At 36.4% G+C, this 21,278-nt stretch overlaps 1 protein-coding gene and 1 pseudogene across 1 annotated transcript in view; both read right to left on the bottom strand.

Moving 5' to 3' along the window:
- Positions 1-21,278, bottom strand: part of KCNH7 (potassium voltage-gated channel subfamily H member 7) — a 602,696-nt gene that overhangs the window by 524,146 nt on the left and 57,272 nt on the right. The gene's annotated exons all lie outside the window — the stretch shown is intronic.
- LOC114045854 lies at positions 9,246-9,755 on the bottom strand (annotated as a pseudogene).

Genomic DNA, 21,278 nt, shown 5'->3' with positions numbered 1-21,278 from the left:
ACCCTGTGGTCAAAAGACTCTGACCTTAAGAAATGAATCCCCAAGTTCAATATATATGAGATAACCTAGAATGAAGCTTACTTAACGTTTCCCTAGATGTACATGTTTCAGAAAAGCATCTATCCTAAATGCCCACAAATCCCTACAAAACTTTTGAAGTCCTGATTAATTCTTCTAATTAGAATGTTCTTGGCTATCCTATTCACAATTTGAATGGCTGCCTAAAAACAAATTTAATGAATATTCATATAATAAAAATATTCACTGGGTTACCATTACTTTTGTCCACAAGCTATCATTCTGGAAGGCCTTATTAGTATAGTAGAGAGAGCATATACCTACAGAGCCATTATCTGGAGAAGGAAATTTCACTTAAAAGAGTAAATACGTTGTCCTACTATAAATAGGATTAAAGTCTACCTGGGTCATAGGAAATAAACCCAAAGGGTTAGACTGACTACAGCAAAACATGAGCAAATGCAGGCTGATCAGTCAAAATTTTAAAATATGCAAACTTAGGATGCAAATAAAGAACTCAGAAAACACAGCTGTTCTTAAAAACAAATCAGCACACAACATAGATTGTAGTATTTCTAAACTCTTGGGATGTTCAGAGAGAAAATAGTCAGTGAACGTGAAGTAATGATCTAATATTATTATGATTTTCCCTCTGTGGTCTTGCTGGAGATTCCAACGGAATTTTTAGTGAAAACTATGAAGCAGTCAACATAATGCATCAAAAGCACATAGTATATCCAAGAACATTTTCCCGCATATTTAACTGAATATTCTCCCAGTCCCTACTCCTTACCCCGACCCTGGGTTCTTCTTCATTCACTAAGCATAAATAAAATGAAATGATTTGATTTACACAGCTAGTAAGCCTTTTAGCCAGGATTTGAACCTAGCTCTTCTGACTCCAAATCCCATGATACCTTGTTACCTATCCCCCATTAAATTTTCTCTAATTCCAATTGGTTCTGGTCACCCCAATAATCCTATTGTGCTTTTTTGCATTTGTATACAACTGAAAATGTCTGTGCAGATTTGATTTTTTTTTCATGCCTAAATCATATTTTTGCCTTTGGCAAAACAAAGATATACTTAACAGAAGTAGAGGGTAATATATATACACTGACTGAAGAGACAGAGATGTGAGTGGGGGGAGGGAAAGGGAGAGAGAGAGAGAGGAGAAGAAGAGAAGAGAAAAGGAGAGAAGAGGGGAGGGGAGTGGAGAAGTGGGGAAAGAGATAACATCTACTACCAAAATTCGAGTTTCATTGGCTATGTAGAGAATCAGAAATGATTTTTAATCATTCGAATTAGGAAAAAAGTGATGTTTATGGAATGCAACTTTCTGAGTTCATTAATTCTATGGGGATTTCTGAGATTTTAGTTATATCTATCCTGAACTAAAAAAGAAAAGTGGTTCACTCCAAAGCTGGTGATATTTTCTAACAAGGTGACTAGTTTAGCTTGGGGAAAAAAACACAACCTTAAGATAAAACTTTCCATTAAAACAGTTCTATCACAACAAGGACAGGTTTCTAATGCAAATATTTGTGTAGTACCTAATTAAAACAAACACAATAGTTATTTAGCCAGGATACTAGTCTTTTCTTTGTGTCTGGGGACTGATTAATTAGTTGCATGTGTACATCTTGCCCACAAACTACTTATAAGTAAATTACAGATGGAAGACTTTTTAATGGCAATGACAATGGCCTTTGGTAGGCATGAAGAAGTAGTAATCATAAAGAAGTGTGGTTATGGATTTTCACTATGGAGGTCAGAATGTGAAAAACTACTTACAATGAACCTCATCATATTGTAAGGTCAAATGAACTTTGGTACTCAGACCTCATCAGTACTCTCTGTCTCTCACATTGGAAGGCAGAGCTCACAACTCCCAAACTCCCAAACCCTTTATTTAAGGAAGATGCCCAACATAGCCATCTCCTCATTGTTCACTTGGATGCATTCCTCTGGGCCTCTCCATCATGGTCCTTGGGTACTCCTCATCCCCTCCAGTTTTTCAGATTCCTTTTGTGAGTTGTCTTCCCCTATTAGATTGTGAGCTCCTTAAGGTCAGGAACTGTCTTTATTTTTCTGTATTTGCATCCCCAAGTGCTTAGCACAAAGTAGGCACTTCATAAATGTTTATCGATTGAGTAACAATTGTACAGTCTCTGTCCTTGCCATGTTGAACTTGAGATGTTGGCATATGGCAGACAGCTAGTAGGAAAAGTGAGGCTAGACTATAAAAGAAAAAAAAAATCCAACATTTACAGAGGGACTAGTGAGGAGACCCATTTGAATACTCATGATTAAAGGAAATCATATATTTCTTACTAGAACTTGGAGACTTAAAAAGACAGTACTAAGGTCTATAGTAGGTGTCAGAGGAAAGAGAGGACCCAACAAAGGAAGTATTGATAAAGTAGACAGCTTAAGAAGGAAACCAGGAGATTAGAGTCCTTTGAAATCTTCTTTTGGAATTTAATAGGCAGGCTGAGGGGAGAAAAAGGTGAAATTCAGCACCAGCCATTTCTGCTCTGGAATTATAAAAATTAATCTCTTCACATTTGCATCTGTAATCATTGTTCCATCCGTGCCAATGGGCATGTCATGTGACTGGACAGCAGTTTGCTTTCCTTAACAGTAAAATTTCATCATCATTGTTGGCTGATTTTCAAAATAATGTTAATTTTTTAAGACAAAGCTTAATTTTTTTTATTGCATGTTTGAAATATTTTAGGAAAGTTGTGTCATACTGAAATATTTTTGTTCTATAGAGTCTCATTCTTTCTACATTTTCCCTCCTCATCTTAATAACTGTATTTATTTATATGTTGTCTGTCAAAAGTACTTCTGCAGCTTATAATTTCAGAGTCCAGATTGGGTCTTATGGTTGAGAGCCGGGGCAGAGATAATAAGTATATCACTTAAGTAACCAGAACATTTTACTGACATCCAATATGGTGGATGAAAGATAAGAATGTTCTTTTTCATTTCCTTTTTAATTGGGAACTTAATCATCAAGAATCATAAACATTTTAATATACAAAAAGACAGGAAAATTAATTTACTCTTGGTGATGCTTTTTTTTTTGATTAAGCATCCTAGAAAATAACTTGTGACTATATCCAAGTTATATTCTGTACATATTCTTTTTAACCCAGTAATATTGCTATTGCTGTATGCCTCAAGAATGCCAAGAGAGGGCAAGAACTTACAGGTGCAAAAATATGTATTAAACATTACTGTTGTCATACCTTACTCCCTGCCATGTACTCTGTAATCTAGCAACACTGGTCTCCTGGCTGTTTCCTGAACAAGGTATTCCCTCTCTTGGCTCCAAGCATTTTCTCTGGCTCTCCCCCATACTGGGAGCACTCTCTCTCTCTCGAATTTTACCTACTGACTTCCCTGGCTTCCTTTAAATCCCAACTAAAATTCTTTCTTTTACAGGAAATCTTTCCCAATCCATCTTAATTCTAGTGCTTTTTCTATGTTAATTATTACCATCTCTCTCTCCTCTCTCTCTCTCTCTCTCTCTCTCTCTCTCTCTCACACACACACACACACACACACACACACACACAAACACACATCTCTTTGTAATTATTTGTTTGGATGTTGTTTCCCCCATTAGATTGCAAGCTCCTTGAGGACAGGGACTTTTTTTTTTTACTTCTTTGTGTATCTCCAGAACTTAGCACAGTGCCTGGCACATAGTAGGAGTTTAAATAAATGTTTATTGATTGATTGATAGCAGTTTGTGTTATATTTATTTTTAATATAGTATAAAAGTTAAGGGAAGTAGAAAAAAGTCATCAAATGCAATCATCAGGGCTGCATTTTAATTTTTGAGATACACTTTTTAAAGAGTAGTTGTATATAAATTGGATGACCTTTTAGAGGTGTTAAGAAAGAGTCCAAATAGGTAGAAAAAAGTATATGAAAGACAATTAAAAGCAGAAAGAGAGAAGGGAAAAGGAAAGGGGTGTAAGAAATCTAGGAATAATTTCTTCACAATGTGGGACTTTCTAGGCATCCATATAGATGTATTTGCCATCACTGACACCTGCATAAGCTACTGCCATATCACCATGTGCCTAATTTTTCTGATAATTATGGTCAAAGTGATGGTATCAATCAATCAACCAGCATTTAAGGGTTTTCTTTTTGCCAATCTTTGTGCGAGGCACTGGGGACAAAAAGACAAGTGTCAAACAGTTGCTGTTCTTAAGGATCTTATATTTAGCATATGATAGGGGCAGATGACATGTACATATATTCATTATATATATGTATGTATACTTGAATTCATTTGGTGTCTATCTATCAATATCTATGTATCTACTTACCAAATGAATACAAATTAATAGTTAACATGGGCGAAAGGTGGAACTAGCAGCTGGGGCATCAGGAAAGGTTTCATGTGGCAATGTTGGCACTGAGTTTTGATGTAAACAAAGGACTTTAACAGGTATAGGTTAGTAGAGAATGCATTGTATAATTGGGAAAAAGCCAATGCTGTCACAGAGATGTGAGATGGCATATCGTGTGTGGAAGAGCAAGAGGGTCAGAAAGGGTTAGAAAGAGGGTCTTTCTCCATAGAATGCAGGAAGGTCAATACATGATAAAGTTGAAAATGTAGGTTGGGGCCAAATTGTAAAGTCAAATAGAGATCTTAAATTTTTCACCCATGTAACTACTAGCTACAATTCCAGAGGGCTGATAACGAAACATGCTACCCACCTCTTACCAGAGAAGTAATGGACTCAGCATGCAGAAAGAGAAATATGTTTTTTGTGGATATGTCTAATAAGGACATTTGTTTTTTTTGAGTATACAGATTTGTTACAAGTGTTTTTCCCTACCCCCACCCCCATGGGGAGAGGTGGGAAAAAGTAAAAATAAATTTTTGTTAATAGAAAAACTACAATTAAGAAAGCAAAAATAAAAATATTTTAAATACAGTGAGGAAATTTTATTTTATTGAGCTTTCAACAAGCATTTATTAAGTGATGACTGTATTCCAGGTATTATGCTAAATTCTGGGAATAAAAGGAAAGGTAAAAAACACGTATATATGAAAAAGACGCAGGTACATGCAGGCTCTCAAGAAGCTCACATTCTAACTGAAAAGGACAATGTGTAACTAGGTAAGCTCATCAAAAAGGCCTCTTACAATATATATCTCCATTTTCTCTTCTCTCACTCTTTTCTTAACCCCTTAGAATCTGGTTGCTGACCTTATCATCCCACCGAAACTACTCTCTCCTAGTTACCAATGATCTCTTAGTGGCCAGACCCAATGACCTTTTCTCAGTCCTCATTATCCTTAACCTCTCAGCAGCCTTTGACACTGTGGATCACTCTCTCCTTAATACTCTCTTCTCTCTACAGTTTTGGGACATAACTCTCTCTTGGTTCTCCTCCTACCTCTCTGACTGCTCCTTCTCTGTCTCCTTTGCTGGATCCTCCTCCACATCATACTCTTTAACCATAAGTGTCCCTGATGGTTCTTTCCTGGGCTTTCTTCTCATCTTCATCTATACTACTTCACTTGGTAACCTCATTGGTTTCCACGGATTTAATTACTCTCTCTATGCCTATCATTCTCAAATCTACCTTTCCTGCCCCAACCTCTCTGCTGACCTCTACTCTCTCATCTTCAACTGCCTTTCAGACATCTCAAACTAAAATGTCCAAAAGACAGCTTAAACTAAATACATCCAAAACAGAACTCATTGTCTTTCCCCCTAGACACCCCCCCTTTTTTTACTTTGTCAGATATTTTATTATCAGAGGTAAAATTAATAAAGAGAAAATGAGGGAAAATGAAAATACTTGGATATTTATTCTATTTCTTCTCCCTCTTGAAGGGACAAGATAGGCTACAATGGCCATGCATTCTTGCCTCTGACAGAATGGATTTCATGAATAGTGATATGTATTTCAAAAACACACTGGGTACTGTGAGAAAATTTTAAAAAGCCAAACAGAGAGTAATTTATTTGACCCTAAAGATAATAGGGAACCACTGGAGTTTATTGAATAGGAGAATGACATAGTCAGGCTTAACTTGCAGAAACTTACTTTAACAGCTGTGTAAAGGATGGATTAGAGTAGCTAAAGACTTGAGGAAGGGATACCAATTAGGAATCAATTGCAATAGTCCAGATGAAAGGTGAAGAGTAACTGAACTAGGATGGTGGTTGAATGAGCAGACAGACAGAAACAAAAATTGTGCAGAAGTAGAAACAAAAATATTTTGCAACTTATTAGATTACATGGGGTAAGAGGAGAGGGAGGAACTGAAGAAACCAGGTTTTGAACCTGGGTTACTGGAAAGAGTGTGTAGTTTTTGATAAAAATGGGGAAGCCTAGAAAAAGAATGGACTTTGGGTGAAGACAGGGGGTTCTTTTTTGGATACATTTTGAGTTTGAGATATTTTCAGGAAATCTAGTTTGAGGTATCTAATAGGCAGTTGGAGAAACATTAGTGGAGCCCAGGACATAGGCAAGGGTTGTCTTCGTAGATAGATCTAGCAGTAATTTTCAGAGACATAATAATTAAACCCATGGAAACTGAAAAGGCCATCAAGTGAGAGGGTGTATCATGGTTGATGTGTAGCTTGGCTTTGCCAAGATGCTTTTTTCCCCTTTGTTTTAAAAAATTCTTTGTTACAAGGGTTAGCTGTCTGGGTAAAGGGAGAATTTAGTCAAAATTAATACAATGTAAAAATAAAAGCCATCAATAGAAATAAAACCAGAAAAGAATATGAAGGTAAATTTCATATAAAATTACCCATACTCTGCTTATAGCATTATAGGTCTTAAAACTGGAAGAGATCTTAGATGTCATTGATTTCAACTCCTTCATTTTGTCAATGAGGAAACTGAGGAATACAGAAATTAAGTAACTTGTCTAGGGTCACACAGCTATTAAGTGTCTGATACAAGACTTGAAACCAGGTCTTCCTGACTCCATGCCTTGCATCTTATCCACTATAGCATGCTGTCTTTCTATGTTATCCTTCATTGAAGCTAATCAGTAAATCCATGGCTATATATTAAATACCATGAGGAATACATAACAAAATAAGAGAAAGCCCTTAGCCTCAATGAACTTGATATCTAATCAGGGAAATAAAACACAAACACATGAAAAGTTATATAAGAGCTCAATAAATGAGATGTCACAAAATAGCACAAGATTAATTGCCAAATGGATGGTACGGGCAGTAAATGTCCAGAGACAGCAAATATATCAAATTAATGTGACTTTTGTTCCTTCTGAATTTAAATGCACTGTGAATTTATTTAGATATAGGCTTAGGATTTCTAAAGTGGGCAAGGAACTACTTTAGCAGAAATTCTGATCTTTATTTTTTTTAAAGTAGGGTCATCTAGTCACAACAAATTTTGTACCTTTTAACCGGTAGAGAGCTGTGATTTTAAATGTCCAAAATCAATGTAAACAAAACACAACTGGTATTAAAGGGAGCATTAAAGTTGCATGGGATTTAAAGTATCTATGTAAGTATCTAAGATAATACAAGACTAGTTTTCAACCTTTCTTTTAATATTATCAACTCAAGGTTGTGTTTCTCACATGGTGGAGATGGCTATTCAATTAAAATCGTGTCACTTAGAATCATAGAATGTTAGAGCTAGACAGGACCTAAGTTAGCCATTATTTAACAAATGAGAAAACTGAGTCTCAGAGTTTTCCTAGCTTACTGAAGATCACACCATTTTTTTTTTTTTTGGCTAGGCAATGGGGTTAAGTGACTTGCCCAAGGTCACACAGCTTGTAAGTGTTATGTGTCTGAGGCCAGATATGAACTTAGGTCCTCCTGACTTCAGGACCAGTGCTCTATCTACTGTGCCACCTAGCTGTGCCCAATCACACCATTAATAGGCAGCAGAACAGAGATACAAACCCCAGTCCTCTGACTCTAAATCATTCTACTACATCATACTGCCTCACTCATTATAACCAAGTATCTCTTTATTTCATTGTGAAAATTCAAAGGAAATACAATTTCAATTATCATTGTTTTGATAAAATCAAAATAAAGTTTGGGGTCTTTTTTCCTCTCACTCATTTGACTGGAAATCAATATGTTGATCCAATAAATGAAAGAAATAAGGGATTAAATCAGTGTATGAACCAGAAACATTGAAAGGGAAAAAAATTTAAAAGCTTATGAAAAAGAAAAGGTACCAATATTGAGTTTTTTAAGATAAAGACAGTAAATTTAAATTAAAGAAAAATACCTCAGTCTATGTTTCCTAAAGGCATCAAGAAGAATAATATTTTCCCCTATTATAAAATGAGTTATTTAGTTCATATCCATCAAATTCCAGGAAGTAATGCTGGTTTCTGGTTTCTTAATTCTGGTTTCCAAAATACTTTACATATATTGTTTCATTTGACCTTCACAACAACCTTGTGTGGTAAATGCTAATATTACCCCCATTTCATAGATGAGGAAACTGAGGCTCAGAGAGGTTAAATGCTCAATCACACAGACAGTATATGATTGAGGTCTGTTTGTCTTTGGGTAAGTCACTCAACCTCTAAGTGTCCTAGATAGATCTCTAAGACTATAAATTGTAGAGTAGTCATCAATCTCCATTTATAGGTAGAGGGTAAATTTCAGATGCAATTTAAAAAAATCATTCAGAAGAGTTGATCTAGTTCTTCACAAAGGAGAAACCAAATCAATAAAAAAGGCTTATTGTTCATTCTGAGTTATGCAGTTGGATGGACAGCCTACATAGTTGTTCCAAAGGTATATGCTTATTTTCTCATGATGTTGTATGTATATGAATCATTGATTACCATAGTTACTGAAGAATTTAAGTTCCAGGTAAGCCCAAAAAGCAATGGTGAGGCATAGTTGGTAGGAGTAGGCAAAGACATGATCAATGAAGAATTGCTTAGAAGATGTGGTGTAAAGACCACCATTAGATATCAATGTTCTCCATGCACATTGACTTTAAAGGCTCTCTGCCCTCTCAAACTCTTCCCAGAACTCAAAAATCCTGAATTTCTGACAGTTGTTTGCTAAGTATCTCTGCTGGGATATGCCATTGACCCCTCAAACTTAACTGTGATGCAAACTGTATTTATAATCTCTTTAAATCCTGGCTTTTCCCTTTCTTACTAACTTCTCTATTTCTCTTTTTTTTGTTGATTATTTTTTTTATCAACACATATACATTTACTTGTCTTCTGGCTTGTTGAAGAAGTAGGTTAGACGATACTTGACACAATAAATGTCTGTCAGAATGACTAGCCATAAAGACCACTGCCCCACATTCATCATAAGGGCACTCTCGTCGAAGGCAGCTAATCTTGCCATTCTCATCAACCTTATAGTATGTCAGAACTGCAAGCTTAACCTTCTTTCTCTTATGCTTGTTCTTTTTGGGAGTGGTGTAAGACTTCTTCTTTCTCTTCTTGGCACCACCACAAAGCCTCAGAACAAGATGAAGGGCAGACTACTTCTGAATGTTGTAGTCAGACAAAATTCATCCATCTTCCAGTTGCTTGCCCACAAAAATCAATCATTGTTGATTGGGGGAATACCTTCCTTATCTTGTATCTTGGCCTTGATATTTTCAATAGTATCAGACAGTTCGACCTTGAGGGTGATGGTCTTCCCTGTCAAAGTCTTTACGAAAATCTGCATCATGGCACTGGTTCCACCCATTGATGGCGGATCTGAAAAGCTATTTCTCTTGATCATATCACTATCCACCCAATTACTCAGGCTTAAAACTCGAAGGAATTTTTTATCCTTCCCCGCTTTCTCTTTCACTTTCAAAATCCAATTAGTTTCCAAGTTCTAGTGATTTTATTGCAACAGAACTTCTTGCAACTATACTCTCCTTTCTATTTTTGCAATGAGTCCAGTTTAGGTCCTCATCTTTCCTTGCCTAGACTATTATAACAGCCTCTTAATTAATATTCTTGACTCCACTTGGTCCTATATGAATCCAATATTTGTATCACTGCCTAAATTTCCCAGCTCACAGCTGATCAAATCACTTTTCCATTCAAAAACCTTAAGTCATTTGCCATTGACTACTGAACAAATTATAAACTCCTGATCCTAGTATTCAAGGCCCTCTACGATATGATTCTGACTTGCCTTATTACATACTATCTTCTTTCCCTCACTCACTTTGTTCTCTAGACCAGGGTTTGGCAAACTATGACCTGATGACTAAATTCAGCCTAGGACTTGTTTTTGTATGTCTTCCCCCCCTCCCCAAAAATGTTTTTTACCAAAAAAAATTCTTATTTACAAAAACAGGTTCCAGTGGACTAGGTTTAGCTTGCAGATGATAGCTTGCTGATTGCTACTCTAGATGAAATGTCTTACCTTTTGTCCTCTGTTCTCATCTTGGTCTCTCATGTCCTCTAGACCTGGAATGGAACTTCACTATTGTCACTCCTCAACTCCGTTTGTCAAAGTCTCTTCCTTGTCACAAGGCCCAATTTAGAAGTCACCACCTCTATGAAATCTTCTGTACCTCACTTCTCCAATGAAAGTGATCTTAGATTACTTGGCGACATTGCAACTGGACTTCTCCTTTATATATTTCATCATAGCCCTTATATCATGGTTATTGATGAATGTCTTTCCCTCCTATTAGGTTATAAATTCCTTGAGACCAGTCTCTTGCATCTATATTTATGTTCTTTAGTCTTTGTAAATACAAGGTGCTTAATAAGTATTTGTTGAATTGAAAATCACAAAACACGATCCCTAGTCTATATCCAGCCACACTTTGTTTTTGAATTATACCTTCATAATAACTCCCATAGGTATTATAAAAACTATTTCTAGACTTTTAAAGGTACCTTATGAAAGCAGAGCAAGGTTCTTCCTCACTGAGTCTTTAGGTGTGGATGAAAATGATACTATATTTTCTAACTGTGAAAATTGATAGTAGCCTTGATGCAAAATTTTAAGGGTAAAATATTTCACAGTGCAAAAACAGAAATGTGTAGAATTAGCCTATATGAAAGCTCTAGGGTTAAATTTAAAAAAAAAAAAACCCAGTACTTTTTCTTTCATCTTCATATGATAGTACACTTAGAACCAGAATGGTCCTTAGAAGTCATCATCTAACCTTTCCATTTTACAAATGAGGAAACAGACCTAGAGAGGTTAAGAATTGTTACTAATGGTTTTATTGAGGAAAGACCACCAATATCAGGGACCTGGTACACTATTACATGGATAATAAGGCTCATTTTTGCTTCCTAATGGGCCAACAGCATAAATGTTTCTAAACTCTTTACTGCAACATTAAAAAGCTGCCATGTATTCCGTACAAAAGTAAAGAGGAAGCAATATAGACAAAAAAGGGTATTAAGTATATACTGGATGAGAGGAGAAAACAACAAAGTCATGTCAATGTAAGCTTGGATTGTACAGTTTCAAAATTTTTAATCAAGCTGTTTTAGGAAAAACAAAAGTTTTGTTCCTAAGTTACAAAGTCATAAAAATTAATATGGTGTCCTAAACATAAATATATTGAATCAAATAAAATTTAAAGAGTTCTGCATTCATACTTTGAAAATGTATTCTACATTAAGATGAAATGAATTCAAATGCAGTAGTTCAAAATTATTTGGTTCATTCAAAAACATTTCCCAACGCATTACGAAATTATTTCTTATGAAGGCTCTATTGTGTTGAGAAAGAATTGTTAGATAATGCTCAGTTCCTGATTTCGAAGAAATAATCTCACAAGGTAATTTAGGGTTAAAGAAAAAAAAAAAGTAGTTCACAAGAATGTTCAGGGGCAGCTAGGTGGCCCAGTGGATAGAGCACTGGTCCTGAAGTCAGGAGGACCTGAATTCAAATCTGGCTTCAGGCCAAACACTTGACACTAGCTGTGTGACCCTGGGCAAGTCACTTAACCCCAATTGCCGAAAAAAAAAAAGAGAAGAAAAAAAAGGAATGTTCAAATATTCGATGTATTATTAGAGTACTGAGGAAATAGCAACAAGAAACAAAATAAAATAGAAACTGGTACCCTGGGAAAATGAGGAAAAATGGCCATGCGCTCTCAATTCTGGAGCACCCAGCTGCAACCTGGATACAGGGAAGGGACTTGGTATCTGCTATTATAAAACAAGGCAGGGAGTCTACCCTTTGCTTTAGAGGAGGAATAAGCCATATAGGGAGAATGGACCATATAGGGGAGGGGATAGGTCTCTGTACAGGCCTAGTTAGGCTATAGATTTTGTTAGCTGAACTTAATTCATATAAATCAAGTGCCTCTCTGTCTTCCTGTTCCTTGCTCCACTTACTCCTTTATACCTCTCACATCTCCCTTCCAGTATCTGCCCCCCTCTATTACCTGCCTTCCTGTCTTCCTACCCTTATACTTTTCCATTTCTTCCCTTTCCTTTTCTCTATGACAGTCTTTTCTCCTCTCTTTTTCCCTTTCCACCTCCTTTTCTCCTCTCCTAAGCCCTAGACTCTGAATCACTTTCTTGACTGTCTGCATCATGCTGAGAATCCTAGGAGGAGGTGGTAGGAATCCCAGCAGAGTTGCCTCAGTAAGCTAGAACAGAGTTCTGGGGAAGGCTCTGATTCTTATTGAATCATCACCAGCACAATAATCTCCCCTGGTCATATTCTTTTCTTTTCTCACTAAGGCAGCCACAGAATACAAAGAACCAAAGTTCTTTGCCTCTGGCTAAGCCATAAGTGAATGGCCCAGAGATGGAACTCTCAGTCTCTGCCTGTTAATGCTGTCTTCTATGTGCCAGATCATGCTCAAGTTGAACAATAATAGAGACTGAAAAGGGTAGAGAATTCATCTAAATCAATCCATAGTTTATGAGGTAGTCATGCCAATCTAATTAATGCTGTGTGATAGCTGCTGAAAGAGAAAGGGTGAGGTCAAAGCAATTATTAAAAGTAAACATAAAGGTGAAGCTCTAAGATGCTAACTTTTAAGTGGAAGAGAGTAATTTGATCACAGCAATTCATTCCAATACCATTATGCCTGTTATAACAAATAATTTAGTAAAGTTTATGAATCATTTTAAATTTATTTTTCAATGACAAGGAAGTTGATGCTATCCTAGGAAGTTCCTGAGCCAAATATAACAGTGACTCACATTGATATACTGCTTTATGGTTACAAAGCACTATACATGCATTATGTCATTGGGAATCAGTGATGCCAACAAATACCTGAGCAGGAATCATCTCTATCTCTACAGTATCTATTTTAAGTGGCTCACAGATTTTGAGTTGGGTGGGTCCTCCAAGTCTATATAATCCAAAGCCCTCATTTTACTGAAGCACAAGGGGAAAAATCCACCTTGCTATAATTTCAGCCACAAATTAGGTCATCTTTCTAAGGACCAGTCTGGCTCACTACAGAAAGGTTCATCACCAGCAGCAAGGTGACAACTTGACGAATTGTTTGACCATGTCTATAAAACAATCTCTATGTATATAAACATATAAATTAATGACCATCTATAAAACAATTCAAAGTACCCAATAGATCCCAGTCTTACATAGACCTCTCCTCCTTCGGGCAGAATTGTAAGTGGCAGAATGACAGAAAAGGGGGTAGAAAGAACTGCCAAGAACAATACAATTTTAGACCCTCCATCACCATTAATTTTCACTGTTGGTATGTTAAATATGAGATCCTCATCCAATGACCAAATATGTGGTTGAACAAGATATTAGAGGAATTAAATCAAATTAGTCTGGAGACATGGTAGACTGAGACAGTACTTGTATGACTTTTTTAGATTAAAAAACTATTTAACATATTAATAGAAAATAATGACAAAAGCACATCTCATTTACATTTATATTGTCCTGGTAAATCTGTATGACTAAAAGTCCTATACTACTACTACCATTTCTGATAAATTAGTGACAATGAAAAGGAGAGTGGTAGAGTAGGTTGAAATGGGTTTCTATTGAGGAGTCAGGCAAGAAAGGAAGCTCAGAGGATGTGAAACTAGAAAAGAAGAATGACTGGTCATGAAAAGAAAAAAACAAAAAACAAACAAAAAAAAAACAACTGGCCTATGTGCAACATTGGTAATGGCATAAAGTCAAGAGATTTAGAAGAAAGCCAACAGACTATTGGATGGATCCCTGTGGTAATATTGAGAGGACCTGGACCAGAATTGCATTTGGACCAGAAGGCATGAATCAGATTTAATTTGATGCACTGGAAGGAGCACTAGTACTCACATTGATGAGGTCACAGATCCGTCAGAGGAGTAGTAGATAACACAAAGCATTATGCCTCAGACTGAATTCTAAAACAATAGTGGCCTGGGAACTCTTTTTATTTGGCCAATAACTTGCTCTGACCCTAACTTTCTTCAATCTCTTAAACACATATTCAGAGCAGTGGGCCCAAAAGAGAATCTTATCCCCTGAGTACATGGGATAGTCCTATACTGGGTCAGTGTCAGCATCCCTGACTAGGTGCATGTGAGATTTGGAGGTGTGATGTAAGGAGCACTGTATCTGGAATCAATGGACTTGAATTTATATCCCAGCATTGTCTCTTACTACCTATGTGACTTTGGACAAATCACAACTTCTCTGGGACTCATATTTCTCATCTATAAAATAAGAAGATTGGACTAGATGACCTTTAACACCCTTTATGGCTCTAAATCAAAGATACTATGTTTATATATCTTGCTATACCCTAAAAGAGTTTGAAAAAAGTGAGTATGAGCTTAAGATTTACAGGCTATTAACAGGTACATCTCTCAGGTGGAGCCTAATCTTCAGGAGTCAAAAATTCCCAGGAAATTAAATGTGTTTAGGGAGGGTGGTGATGAGAACTGCATCATAAAGGGGTTGTGGACTAAATACAGTGCTAGAGTCAGAGGATCACCAGATTGAGTGGTGCACAATCCAAGTTCAAAGCCAGGAAGTAAACAGTAGTTTACTAGATCCAGAGACTGGAAAACAGAATTTTTGTTAATAAGCAGTAGTTGAAAAACCAAGAAAGATCTACACAGTACAAGGTCAGAAAAACATGAAGGAGGGACCATTGTGTTTTGGTAATGATAATTTTTTCCCCTCAAATGTTTAGGACAAGGCAGGTTTATTTTATGGCAGGTCGAATGTTAACCATGCCTACCCACTCAGCTGAAGACACACAGACACACAGACTTTCTAATACTAGGGATGTGAAAATGGGCCATTAGACATGTGTGAATAGGGTTCCTTAACAGAATGTGTTCTATAGGGCTCGTACCCTTAATGAGCACTCTCAATGATCTCATTATAATTAATTTATTTTGATTTATCAACAATCACTTCCATATGCTTTTGAGTTTAAAATTTTTCTCCCTCTCCCCACCACCCTCCCCAAGATGGCATACAATCTGATATAGGGTATACATATACATTCCTATTAAACATATTTTCACATTAGTGATGTTGTAAGTCAGAATTAGAACCAATAGGAGTAACCACCAGAAAGAGGAAACAAAACTCGACAGAAGAAAAAAAATAGCAAATAGTATGCTTCTATCTGCATTCAAACTCCATAGTTCTCTCTTTGGCCTCTGGAGGCCTTTGGAGAGGTCTTAGATCCTTGTATTGCTGGGAAGGGTTAAGTTTATCAATATTAGTCATCGCACAGCGTGGCTGTTATTGTGCACAACATTCTCTTGGTTCGGCTCTCTTCACTCAGCATCAAACCATACAAGTCTTTCCAGGTTTTTGTGAAGTCAGCCTGTTCATCATTTCTTATAGTACAATAGGATTCCATTACATAATGCTTTCATTATAAATAAAATATTTAGCCTGCTGAAGAAGACTTAGTACAACAATCAACCAAAGGTAGCCTTTCTCTTATTGGATGTTGTTTTGCTTTGGTCTCTGGGAAGTGGGGGTGGGGGAGGAGAACTTCTGGTGCCTTAGTTGCAAGAGTGAGGACAATTTATTTAATTATAGCAATTCATGATGTATTTCAATACTCTAGTGGGTCTTGCATTAATATGGGCATTCCCACAAATAGTGCAGATTACAACTTGGTACAGTGGAAAAAAAAAGTCAGAAGACTGTCATTCAAATCATACCTTTTACTATTGCTGAATTAGTGATCTTTGGCAGGGACAACTTTATCTTCTATTGGATAAAGCCTCTTCATATTGTGGGTGAGAGGAAAAAAAATTACACGAGGGAGACTCTGGTCCTATCATACGGGCAAACCAATCTTTCCAGGCTCATTTCATTTCATTCTCCTCATTCTATATTCCATCCAAAGTATGCTACTTACTATTCCCTGTACATGGCATTCCATTTTTACTTCTGTGACTTTGAACAGACTGGACCTCATTGTTATAATTCTCTCCCTCGTTACTTTCACCTGTTGGTATTACTAGGTCCCTTCAAGAAAGGTTTAGTTCAAGTACTACAACCTACATAACACTTTTCACAATTCTTCCAATTATTAGTGCTCTATTACATTGAATATTCTTTTAATTTACTTCTCTGTGATTGCTGTTTTGTCCCCAGTAGAATGTCAGTTACTTTGATTTCTCAATTAATTTATTAAATGTCTACAGTGTGCCAATCACTATTTTAGGTGTTAGGCCTAACAGACAAAAATGGAACAATTCCTGCCCTTGTATATATGGAGGGACTGTTGTTGAATTGTTTTCCCTCTGTATCTCCAGTACCTACCATAGGACCAGGCACATAATGGGTGTTTAATTAACATGTAGTTGTTGTAAATTGATTCAACCTAGTCATACCTTCTCAAGCCACATAAATTTTGTTATATCCTCCTATGAATCCATTCTCCCTCCTGGAGGTTTCTTCTATACTTACTGACATTTCTTGGTGAACAGAGAGACGTCAGGTCTCTGCCATCCTTGATCTTGCCAAATGGACTGAATTACCTTTTTTTCCTGTCCAAAATCTCTTAGGCGATGTCTTCTATATAACTTCTATATAACTTCTTTTATGCAAGTCATCATTTGGAACAACACCAAAAGGAGCTGGGTTCAAGCAGCTGAAGATTAAGATAATCTCTGCCATGACCATTAGTTTACACTACCATGGAGCCATGAAGACAGCTATGACAGGAGGTTGGTGAATTGTGTGCCTTCTGGTTTTGCTTTTTTAAGTACTGCACTTGCTTCTTGGTGAAGGTCAAGGCTTACCTCCTTCATTGAAACTTCCCCCAAAGCATTCCAGTCCCTCCTTACTGCTGCTCCAACCCAAGCTACTATATATCTAAATCCTTTAATGGCAACAGTTACAGTCTGAGGTCACAGACAATGCTCTCTGGTCAGGAAGAACAAGTTGTAATTTTAGCTTCTATGAAAACAAAGCCAATCATTAACATAACCAAAACATTAGTCAATTGTATGTTTTCAGAGAATGAAGAACCAGAAAGCACAAATGTAGAGTGAATGACAATTAAAAAAGATAATACCTTTCCAAGGTGCTACTTTTCTTCTAACATTTCCAGGTGACATATTTAATTATTATTTTAGATAACCTTCACTCTGTATTTAGGTCATTGGTCTTTACTTGTAAGCTTGTGCCAACTTGAACTATAGGAGGGAGGCCACAGTTTTGGACCCTAATCTCTGCTGCCACCAGTACTATTCATGCATGGGCAAAGGCAGTGATTAAAGTTTGCCCAGAAGCCACTGGTGCCTGAATTCTAGGTTAATTGTTCTTAATTAATCCCTTATATTTTATCAGAAACGTTTAAAAAACCCAATCCAACAATAGCAACAACACAAAACTCCTCTCCTCCATTAAGTCTTTAGAGAAAAGCGTTGATCTGATTTATTTTCTCTCCTCACACAAAGGAAATATCTACTACCAACTCTATTTTATGTCCTCTCCTTGGCAACAAAGGTACTCTGTCTTTCTTGTGTTTTCATATTTACACAATGAAACAAGACTGAACATTTGATAGTGGAAAGAGCACCAGATGAGAGTGAGGAACCCCAGATTTGAGACTGTCCCTACCACTAACTGGATGTGTGACTAAAAGCAATCACCTTACCCTCTGGCACTCAGATTCCTTATCTATAAAGTGATACAAATTGAAAAGGTTAGAATAAATGATTTTTAAGGTCTCTTCTAACTCTAATGTTCAATGATTCTATGACTTTTAGCATATTTTTCCCATTTCTGGCTATGACACTTACCTTATAGGGTTGTTGTGAGAATTAAATGAGATGGTTTATATGAAGTGCTTTGTGAGCATTAAAGTGCTTTTATTATTATTACAGTTTACTGTGTGAAGGAATCGAGGACCTCCTCTAGATCAAAGGCTCTAAACATGGATAGATTTCAGGAATGATGATGATGATGATGATGACAGCCAGCCCTTATATAGTACCTGCTATGTGTGAGACATTATGCTAAGTGTTTTACAAATATTATCTTGTTTGATCCAAACAACAGCCCTGGAAGGTAAGTGCTATTATTATCCTCATTTTCCAGTTGAGAAAAGCTGAAGCTAACAAAGTTTAAGTGACTTGCCTAGAATCACACAGTTAGTGTGTATCTGAGGCTGGATTTGAAATCAGGTCCTTCTGACCCCAGGACTCTATACACTATGACACCTAGCTGCCTATGAACTTAAGAAAAATATTTTAATGGCTATTTGAACATAATTAATTTCCTTTGTAATCCTATACATTTTAAATACTTAAAAATGCTATTCTGAAAACAGGTCCAGAGATTTCACCAGATTGTCAAATAGGGTCCTTTAGGTCCCAGTTAAAATCCCACTTTCAAAATCCTTTCCTGATTACTATTAATTCTATTGCTTTCCTTCTGCTGATTCTCTTCAATTTATTCTGTTTATAACTGATTTGAACACATTTGTCTAAGGGTTGTCTTCCCCTTTTAGATGGTGAGCTCCTTGAGAACAAGGGATATCTTTTACATTTTTTTTGTATCCCAAGGGTTTAGCACAGTGCCTGGAGCATAGTAGACACTTAATAAATGTTTTTTTTTTTTTTTTGACTACTGAATCTTGAAACACTGAATAGATTTCTGGCTTCTATAAACCAAAGTTTTAACCTATAATTCCTCATGCTCCTTTTCTCTAAATAAATTTTACTTTTGAATGAAATAAAAATGTTTGAACACAAAAACTAGAATATAAAAACTTTTAAAACAAACAATGGTACAGCTTCTTTGAACAAAGCAACATTGATCAAATTATTTACTTGGCTTATTCTGCTAATGATAGATATATTGATATTTTAAAAAAACATTTTTGTCTATGTATCTATTTTTAGCTGGGCAGTCCTCCCTGGGCAGTGTAGTTAATTCAGTCTAGAAAGATTTTGGAACAAACCTCAAAGGTCATCTAGTCTAACCCCTCTCCAACCCAGCCCCTGTCATGTTACGGATGGAGAACCTGAATCTCAGAGATTTTATTTGATTTGATCAGATTTACACAGATAGTAAACAGAGCTGGAAATTAAACCAAGGTTCTTTGACTCCCATATCTAGTAGTTTTTCAGATTTACCATGGGACTTCCCTACACTGATGAAATCCCAGCTATAGATGTATTTCCTCTAAATGTTTCTTTTAAGGAAAATTCTCTTATTCATTTCTGGGCTCAGCTTGTACATCTTCAGTATTGGTCCTGAATATTTATCTGAGTGTTTCCCATTCCAACCACATTTAAACCTTAAATTGTAAAGCATGAGACCCTTTCAGATTTGACTGGAACACTTGCCTATGTCAAGGATGTGAAAAGAGGGTCAAAAAGAGAAGATAGGCTGGTGAGAGTTATAGATAGAACAATGAGAGGTAGGATGACAGGTGGAAAGTCCGAGTGCTACACTGCTACCCTCAGGAGTTCAGGAAAAGCAAGTAAAGTCTCTAGAATGATGAATGTACCCCATGGGTACCATGGTGTATCTGGGGTAAGGAAAACCTAAGTTCAAATCCAGCCTCAGACACTGACTAGCTGTGTGACTCGGGGCATGTCACTTAACCTTTGTTAGCTTCAGTTTCCTCCTCCGTAAAATGGGGACAATAATAGCACCTACCTCCCAGGGTTGTTATGAGGAACAAACGAGATAATTAGAAATTTTGGGGCGGACATACAAATGAGGAGCATTGAGTAACAAATCTCTACCAATGAAGAGAGTCACATGCAAATGGACCTTTGAGCCAAGGATTATGTTAGTATTATTATTCCCATTTAATTGATTGATGTTAAACAAGATTTGCATGGACACATAGTCAATAAGGATCTGGGGGGATAGGATCACTGATTTAGAGACAGAGGAAACTTTGAGACCCCTGAGTCCCTCCTCCTTATTTTATAGGTGATATAAAATGCATTTATTTTACAGATAAGGAAACTGAGGCATAAAGAGATTAAATGACTTGTCTAGAGTCATGCAGCTAAAAATGTGTGAGGTAGCATCTGAATTCAGGTTTTCATGACCCTAAGCCTAGAGCTTTCTTCAATAAATCAACTAGACTCATATCTGTTTCCCTTTCTACTCTATCCTTCAACCACACTGCCTTCTTAAATTAGAGTTCAACTTACTGATAGTAATTCATGAAGCCATTTACTAAGATGTGCAGGGGGACAAAGAGTCATATTGATAAAAACATAAAACTTTGAGTTTTGAAGTGATAGAAATATGAAATAGCCCTCTAATGAAGGAAAAATGGTAACAATGACTTTGTTTTCATTTTCTAAGTACTGTAAAATAAAATACTGAATACTGAAAAGGAGTCTACATAGAGACAGTAACTTTTACAGATGAAATATATATGACCCATATGTCTGAACCTGCCCATTTGCTATAATATTTGATAAACATGGCAAATGTTGGCAAACTTTTAATAATGGTGGAAAAAATAAGATCCTTGTTTGGCTCAGACCAGTAATGTTTTGAGATATTTTCAAAAAGATTTTTTTTGGTAACAGCATATAGTTTTATATCTTGATCCAAGGTTTAAGAATAACATTTATTCCCAGCTTTTACTTCCTAATGCTGTCAATTTGGAAAATGAGAACAGATGTTGACAGAGATGTATTTGCTAGTCTGTTGCTTCAGCAAACACTCTTTGAAGAAAAGACAAAGTGCAACTAGACTGAATAAATATCTTTCATTTTTTTTTTACAGATCCCTTTAGCAGTATCTCCTATAAATGTCATCCTTGAGCTGATGAATGCAAAAGGGTGTTGTCATTAAAACTTAGCAAAGTTTCAC

The sequence above is a fragment of the Vombatus ursinus genome, unplaced genomic scaffold, assembly GCF_900497805.2.
Source record: "Vombatus ursinus unplaced genomic scaffold, bare-nosed wombat genome assembly UNPS02014779.1, whole genome shotgun sequence".
Classification (NCBI taxonomy): Eukaryota; Metazoa; Chordata; class Mammalia; order Diprotodontia; family Vombatidae; genus Vombatus; species Vombatus ursinus.
This window is presented reverse-complemented; position numbering and strand designations above follow the sequence as displayed.